The sequence below is a fragment of the Pyrgilauda ruficollis genome, unplaced genomic scaffold (genome assembly GCF_017590135.1).
Source record: "Pyrgilauda ruficollis isolate IOZ18807 unplaced genomic scaffold, ASM1759013v1 scaffold640, whole genome shotgun sequence".
Classification (NCBI taxonomy): Eukaryota; Metazoa; Chordata; class Aves; order Passeriformes; family Passeridae; genus Pyrgilauda; species Pyrgilauda ruficollis.
In genome coordinates, this window is record NW_024528156.1 from 8,871 (window position 1) to 16,718 (window position 7,848).

At 42.6% G+C, this 7,848-nt stretch overlaps 1 pseudogene; it reads left to right on the forward strand.

Moving 5' to 3' along the window:
• The first annotated feature begins 346 nt into the window (after positions 1–346).
• LOC121362583 lies at positions 347–3,012 on the forward strand (annotated as a pseudogene).
• Positions 3,013–7,848: the final 4,836 nt, after the last annotated feature.

Genomic DNA, 7,848 nt, shown 5'->3' on the forward strand with positions numbered 1-7,848 from the left:
AGTTAGAAGGGCTCCTTAAGAGAGCTTTAAACTAGATTTTAATGGGACGGGGACGGGGACAGGGCCAGGCTCAACAGAGATAAGGTGTGAGAAGGGGACAACTTTAGCAACCATTCAAGTAGCAAAAGGAAGTTTAAGAGGGAATACCCCATTCAAGCACAAGCAGCCAAAGACGTAACCACAAGACAGGACTATGGGCCATCCCTTTGCACCCCTGCTAGGATATTAACACACTCAAATACCTCTATAAAGTGCCTGTACACCAATGCACACAGGGTGGGGAGCAAACGGGAGGAACTAGAGATCTATGTGCAGTCACAGGGCTTTGATCTCATTGCGATTACAGAGACGTGGTGGGATAGCTTACTACTGGAATGTTGTCATGAAGGGCTACACGCTGTTTAGGAGAGACAGATCAGGAAGGTGTGGTGGTGGAGTTGCCCTCTATGTGAGGCAACACTTGGAATGTTTTGAGCTCTGTTTTGGGGTGGATAACAAGTGGGGGGAGAGCTTATGGGTTAGGATAAAAGGGCAGACTAGTAAGGGTGACACTGTTGTGGGTGTGTGCTACAGGCTGCCTGAGCAGGAGGAAGAAGTGGATGAGGCCTTCTACAGGCAGCTTGAAGTAGCCTCACAGTCACAGGTCCTGGTTCTTGTGGGGGACTTGAACTACCCTGACATCTGCTGGAGAAGCAACACAGTGAAGCACAAAGAGTCCAGGAGGTTCCTGGAAAGCATTGATGACAACTTCCTGTCACAGGTAGTAGAGAATCCCACAAGGAAAGGCATGCTGCTTGACCTTAAACTAACAAACAGGGAAGGCCTTATTGGAGATGTGAAGGCTGGGGGCAGCCTTGGCTCTAGTGACCATGAGATTGTGGAGTTGAGTATTGGGAGAAGAGGAAGCAAAGTAGTAAGTAACATTACAATCAAGGACTTCAGGAGAGCTAACTTTAGCCTCTTCAGGGATCTTCTTGGAAGAATCCCATGGGAACAGGCCCTGCAGGGAAGAGGGGTCCAAGAGAATTGGTTGATATTCAAGAATCACTTCCTCCAGGCTCAAGAACAATGCATCCTAATGAGCAAGGAATTGGACAAAGGTGGCAAGAGACCTTCATGCATGAATAAAGAACGCAAGCATAAGCAGGAAGTACACAGGAGGTGGAAACAGGGTCAGACCATTTGGAATGAATATGGAAAGGTTGTCAGAGAAGGTACAAATGAGAAAAGGAAGGCCAAGGGCCATCTGGAATTAAATCTTATCATGGCTGTCAAGGACAACAAGAATGGCTTTTTCAATAACAAAAGGAAAACAAAGGATAATGTGGGGCCATTCCTAAATGGAGGGGGACCCTAGTGACAGAGGATGCAGAGAAGACAGAGTTAGTGAACGCCTTCTTTACATTGGTCTTCACTAACAAGATCAACCCTCAGGGATCTCTGACACAGAAGACCAGAGTTAAGGAATGCTGGAAAGACAACTTTCCCTTAGTCAAGGAGGATTGGGTTAGAGAACACCTAGGCAAACCTGACATCCACAAGTCCATGGGCCCTGATGGGATGTGCCCATAAGTACTGAGAGAGCTGTCAGACATCACTGCTAGGCCACTCAATCATCTTTGAAAGGCCGTGGAAATCAGGAAAAGTGCCTGAAGACTGGAAGAAAGCAAATGTCACTCCAGTCTTCAAAAAGGTCAAGAAGGAGGACTCAGGGAACTACCGGCCGGTCAGCCTCACCTCAATCTCCAGAAAGCTGATGGAGCATCTCATTCAGAGGTCATGTCTATCCACATATCCACATGGACAACAAGAAGGTGATCAGGAGTAGTCAGCATGGATTCACTAACAGTAAATCATACTTCAACAGCCTGATTGCCTTCTATGATGAAACAATTTCCTGGATGGATGATGGGAGAGCAGTGGATATTGTCTACCTGGACTTTAGCAAAGTTTTCAACACTGCCTCTCACAACATACTCATAGGCAGACTCAGGAAGTGTGGACTGGATGAGTGGACAGTGAGGTGTATTGAGAAGTGTCTGAATGACAGATCCCAGAGGGCCATGATCTATTCCCAGAGGGCACAGGGTCTAGTTGGAAGACTGTCACTGGTGGTATACCCCAAGGTTCTTTACTGGACCCAGTATTGTTTAACTTATCCACCAATGACTTGGACAAAGGGGCAGATGCCTCCTCATCAAGTTTGCTGATGACAGAAAGCTGGGAGGAGTGGCCAATACTCCAGAGTGCTGTGCTGCTGTCCAGAAGGACCTTGACAGGTTGGAGAGATGGGCAGAGAGGAACCATCTGAAATTCAACAAAGGCAAGTGCAGGGTCGTGCATCTGGAGAAGAATAACTCCATGCACCAGTACTATAGTGGCAGCAGGCCCCTGAACGGAATAATGAACATTGACTCCATGATTGCAGAAGGCTGATCCATTGCTTTATTGTACTACACTATACTATACTATACTATTAGGAAAAACCCATCGCCCTTGCCAGACAGTCACGACACACGTGGATCCAATTGGTCAATGAATCCAAAACACCATCACCAGAGTCCAATTAAGAAACCACCCTTTGGTAAACAATCTCCATAACACATTCCACATGTGCACAACAACAGGTGCAGCAAATGGAGATAAGAATTGTTTTCTCTGAGCTTTTTCACAGCTTCCCAGGAAAATCCTGGGAGAGAATTATGTCTCTGTTCAAAGGATATGTGATTACCACACAGTACAGGCTGGGGGTGACCTGCTGGAAAGCAGAGCTGCAGAGAAGGACCTGGGGGTCCTGGTGGACAACAAGCTGTCTATGAGCCAGGAATGTGCCCTTGTGGCCAAGAAGGCCAATGGTATCCTGGGGTGCATTAGGAAGAGCATTGTCAGCAGGTTGAAGGAGGTGATCCTGCCCCTCTACTCAGCCCTGGTGAGGCACATCTGGAGTGCTGTGTCCAGTTCTGGGCTCCTCAGTGCAACAGAGAGATGGAGTTCCTGGAGCAGGTCCAGTAGAGGGTGTGAAAGATGATGAGGGGACTGAAGCATCTCTCTTAAGAGGATGGACTGAGAGAATTTGGCCTGTTCAGCCTTGAGACAACTGAGAGGTGACCTTATCAATGTCTATAATTATCTGAAGGGAGGATGTCAGAGGATGCAGCCAGGTTCTTCTCAGTGGTGGCAACCAATAGGACAAGTGGCAACGGGCAGAAACTGATTCACCTGAATATGAGGAAGAACTTCTTTCCTGTGTGGGTGACTGAGGACTGGAAGAGAGACCAGAGATGGTGTGGAGTCTCAGTCACTGGAGATATTCAAGAACCATCTGGACACAATCCTGTGCCATATGCTCTGGGATGACCCTGCTTGAGCAGGGAGGTTGGATGAGATGAACCAACTGAGGTCCTTTCCAACCTTACCCATTCTGTGATTCTGTGACTTGGATTACTAGTTAAATCTGTATGTTTTAGTTTGGCATTCTTGTTTTTCTAACCAGAGAAAAAAGGGTATTTGTACATGGTTTATACAACTGTTGCAGTTAGTGTTTATACTCCAGTGGCTAGCATCATATAACTACTTATACTGGTAAACAAGCAGTTACATTCTTAAAATTTATTATGGTACTGTAAATTATTTTTTTCTCTCTCTCCTGTGCTCTCTTGGGGGAAAAAATAATTTTTGAAGTTATTTAATAACAAACTTAAGTGACGTTTCATTTATGACTGCATATTAAGGGGTTTATTGGTGACACGTTGGTGTTTCTGTGTCTGAGACTTAACATAAGACAGACCACTCGTGTTTCCTCAGACAAACAGCTTCGTTTATTGAATCCAACACCCTTTTATAGACAATTCAAAACTCCCGGTGCTACGCAGACATTGGCCTGTCTCTGTGTGCCCCCAGACTCTGAACCAATCAAATGCCTGCATGTCAGGAGAGCTGCCACTGGCCAAAGACTGTCAGTCAGCCCAGAGGCTAGTCCACCGAGCTGGGCTAGACCTCTTATTTATAACCGAATTAATGCTAACTACAGATCAGCTTGCAATGCAACATATTGGTACATACATATTTTGCCTAATATGTGTATTTTAACTGTTAGTGAATGGAACTTAGTGTTGCTGGTTAAAATGTTCTTCAGAGCTGTAAAACCGATAGATGTTGTCTTGAACCTATTTTATCCATCAACATAGAGAAGAAGAAAAGCATTTTTCCTGCTTTTTAACTTTCTAATTGATTTATCAATTTCACATGGCCTAACTGAAGCACCGACAGAAGACTCTTCAACTAATTAAAGTTGAAAAGAAGGGTATTTATTACAGCGCTGGACACCTGTGGAATTGTTTCCAAAGACATGTGCAAGGAGTTGCAGACTCCTGCTCTCTATTTATACAGAAAAGGTTTTACATATTTACACGGTTTCTAAGGACACATAATACATAATCATTACCTGCCCGCTTCATATTATAATCAGCTGAATACCTATAATAGCTGCACAATTGTACTCCCTTAATTGGGTCGGTGGGATTTTGAAATAAGGGAGTGGTCTTATGGGAGGAAAAAAGTCATCTTCCTCATGGTGAACTCTTTACCTATAGCTAGTTGGCAGGACCTTTTGACCTGCTGGTCATAGTCCAAGCCTCTCCTAACTGATTATTCTTGAGGTAAGGTATTTCTATAGTTTCTGCTCCTTCACAATTGTTCCATCTATCCCTGTCACTTCTAGTTTCTCTTTCTTAATATATTTGTTATTCTTTAACTAAGGTACATGATTCTTGTTAGCTATATTACTAACTTAGCTTGTTAACTAATTTTAAAATCTTAACTAAAATATGTAATCTTCTACTATCCTAATTATATTCTCAGCTGGCCCCTCGACTCATCTGCAGTTTTCAATTATCCTAATTACATTTCTAGCTGACCCCTTGACTCATAATTGTCTATCTACACTATTCTGAATAAATTGACTTGAAGCAGTAAAATGGACTGTTATCAGAGAGCAATTTAGCACAGTAGTATACTTTGTTTTGGGGAGAAAGTGAAGGACCTGGCCATGTTAGTTGATTATCTTCCTTAAAAAATTAGGTATTAAGCATGTTATTAATACTATAGCTCTGGTCAATTAAGGTTAATAGAGGTTATAGATAAGACATAACAGAGCTTTGTAATTAAAATCCTAAATAGTTTTTCTAACAACTAGGTATTTTTTAAACTTGCATATTCTTTGAGAACATTCCTCACTCCTTAAAATTTTTCTTGGTTCTGATAACAGGTAGATTTTTCAAGTTTTTATTGTTGGATGTTTATTGTATGGTATATGAATTAAGTAAAAATACCGACTGTATTTTATTCTGTCCTAGGTAATTTGCAAGTCAGATGCTCCTACAGGGGATGTTCTGCTTGATGAAGCTCTGAAACACATAAAAGAGACCCAACCTCCTGAAACAGTACAAAATTGGATTGAACTGCTTAGTGGTAAGCCTCGAACATAATCTATTTGCTTTTTCCCCCCCAAATAGAGCTAATTATCTGGTATCACTAGAAATTATACTGTTAGATTTTTGTGGAGATAGCATGCAAAAAATTTAATCACCCTGTCCTCTAGAGTAGTCTTTTGCTAATTTTAGCCTTTAATCAAATATAAGTTACTTGCTTTTGACTTAACTTGGTACAGAAAGGATCCAGATGGAAGTGTCAGAGGACATCTCTACTCTGTGGAAGAGGTGTCTTCTGCTGACTCTGAAGTAAATCAGCACTGCACCCTGGAGATATAATGGCCTTTCTCTGTAATTGGAAATGAGGGAGAGTGGAAGTTTGGAGTGAAGTGCAGAATAGAACTCTCCAACTAGTTAAAATTAGAAAGTGGTATGTTTATTGACAGCACTGGGCATACAGGGAGTAGCTTCCCAAAGACGTGTGCAAAATCACAAGGCTCCTGCTCCCTTATTTATCCAAAAAAGTCTTATATATTCATATAATTTCCTGGAATGCCTATACATATTCATTACCTAACCCTGCCTACCCCCGCTTCGTATTAAAATGCATTATAATGAGTCCAAAGTTCCTTCACATCTGCACAGTCTCTTGATTAAGTCGGTGGGCTTAAAATGGGTCGGTGGTCCCTTTGAAGTAATAAACGTCTTCCTCAAGGTGACCATTTCACCTTTGTCATTAAGCCCCCCAACCTGGTCCTAGCTGGTTTTGGGGCACAGGTGCAGTCATGGTCCTCTTCTTTTTCACAATTAAGTCTGCATTCTCATCCTGCTTCTTCAAACACAGTAAGAACAAGCCAGTGATATATTACCCTAGCCTTAACCACTCCATCTGCTAATAATTAACTATTCCCCATTACTTCTACTCTTCTTACTATTAATCATTATAAATTGTTTCTATCCCCTTAACTAAATCTAGGTAAACTCTTAACTCTTTCAATTTTTTTAAACCCTTGATTCAAGAGTATCATAGAATAGCCTGAGTTGGAAGTGACCTACAAGGATCATTGAGTCCAACTCCTAACCATGCACAGGACAGCCCCAAGAGTCACACCACATGCCTGAGAATATTGTGCAAACACTTCTTGAACTGTCAGGCTTGGGGCTATGGCCACTTCCTTGGGAAGCCTGTTCCAGTGCCCAACTACCCTCTGGGTAAAGAGCCTTTTCCTTATATCCAATCTAAACCTCCTCTGACACTGCTCCAGCTGTTTCCTCAGGGCCTATCACTAGTCCTTCTTATAGTGTGGTGCTTGTGCTCAAAACTGCACACAGGCCTTGAGGTGAGGCCGCACCAGTGCAGAGTAGAGCGGGAAAATCACCTCCCTCAAGCAGCTGGCAATGCTTTGCCTGATGCACCCCAGGATATGGTTGATCCTTGTGGCTCCAGGGCACACTGTTCAACTTGCCATCAACCAGGACCCACAGGTACCTTTCCTCAGAGCTGCTCTCCAGCCTCTTGTTCCCAAGTCTGTCCATATATCCAGAGTTGCCCCATTCCAGGTGCAGAATCTGACACTTGCCCTTGTTAAACTTGATACAGTTGATGATTGCCCATCCCTCCGATTTATAGAGGTCTCTCTGCAGGGCCTCTCTGCTTTTGAAGCAGTCAACAGCTTGTGCCAATTTAGTGTCATCAGCAAACTTAATATAGCTTCAAGTCCTACATTTAAGTCATTTATGAAGATGTTGAAGACAACTGGCCCTAAAATGGTGCCTTGTGGTGTTGCCTGGAAATAGAACAAAACCTTCCCAAACAACATTAAAATGATAATATAAAAGCAAACCTTTACTTGAAAGCCTTCAGGTACACAATATGGCGAAAAACCACGCCTGGAATTAGAATTGCACAATTTTATAAGATCGAGCAATTAGTATATCTAGCAAATATTGTGCAATTAGAAGAGCAGTTGGTTAGGTAATCTCCCCCCCAGGTTCTGCCCCATTGGATCCCTCCCTCCTGATCCTCTAACTCTATTATGTCTATGATACATGCTGCAAAACAAAATATCCTTGCTAAACTAACAAATAAGACTAAACAGAATTTCAGGAATGTATCAGTAAGGGTTTGTTTGCAGTGGGAAAGAGAGCTGGAAAAGTACTAGAAGTTACAACCATGCATTAACAGTCTACAAAGCTACAAATACATGAAGAATACATAAAAGCTAAAAATCTTTGAGCATCATTCCACCTTTAGATACTTGACAAAAATTCCACATTGTTTAGTCTCTACCACTTAGATTTGATGTTAGACCATAACGATGACCAGAAATCACAGCATCAAATCATACAGCCAGCTATTATGCAGACACCAACTACAAATATAGCCAGTATGAATAGCTGTTTTATCCAAGCCCAATTT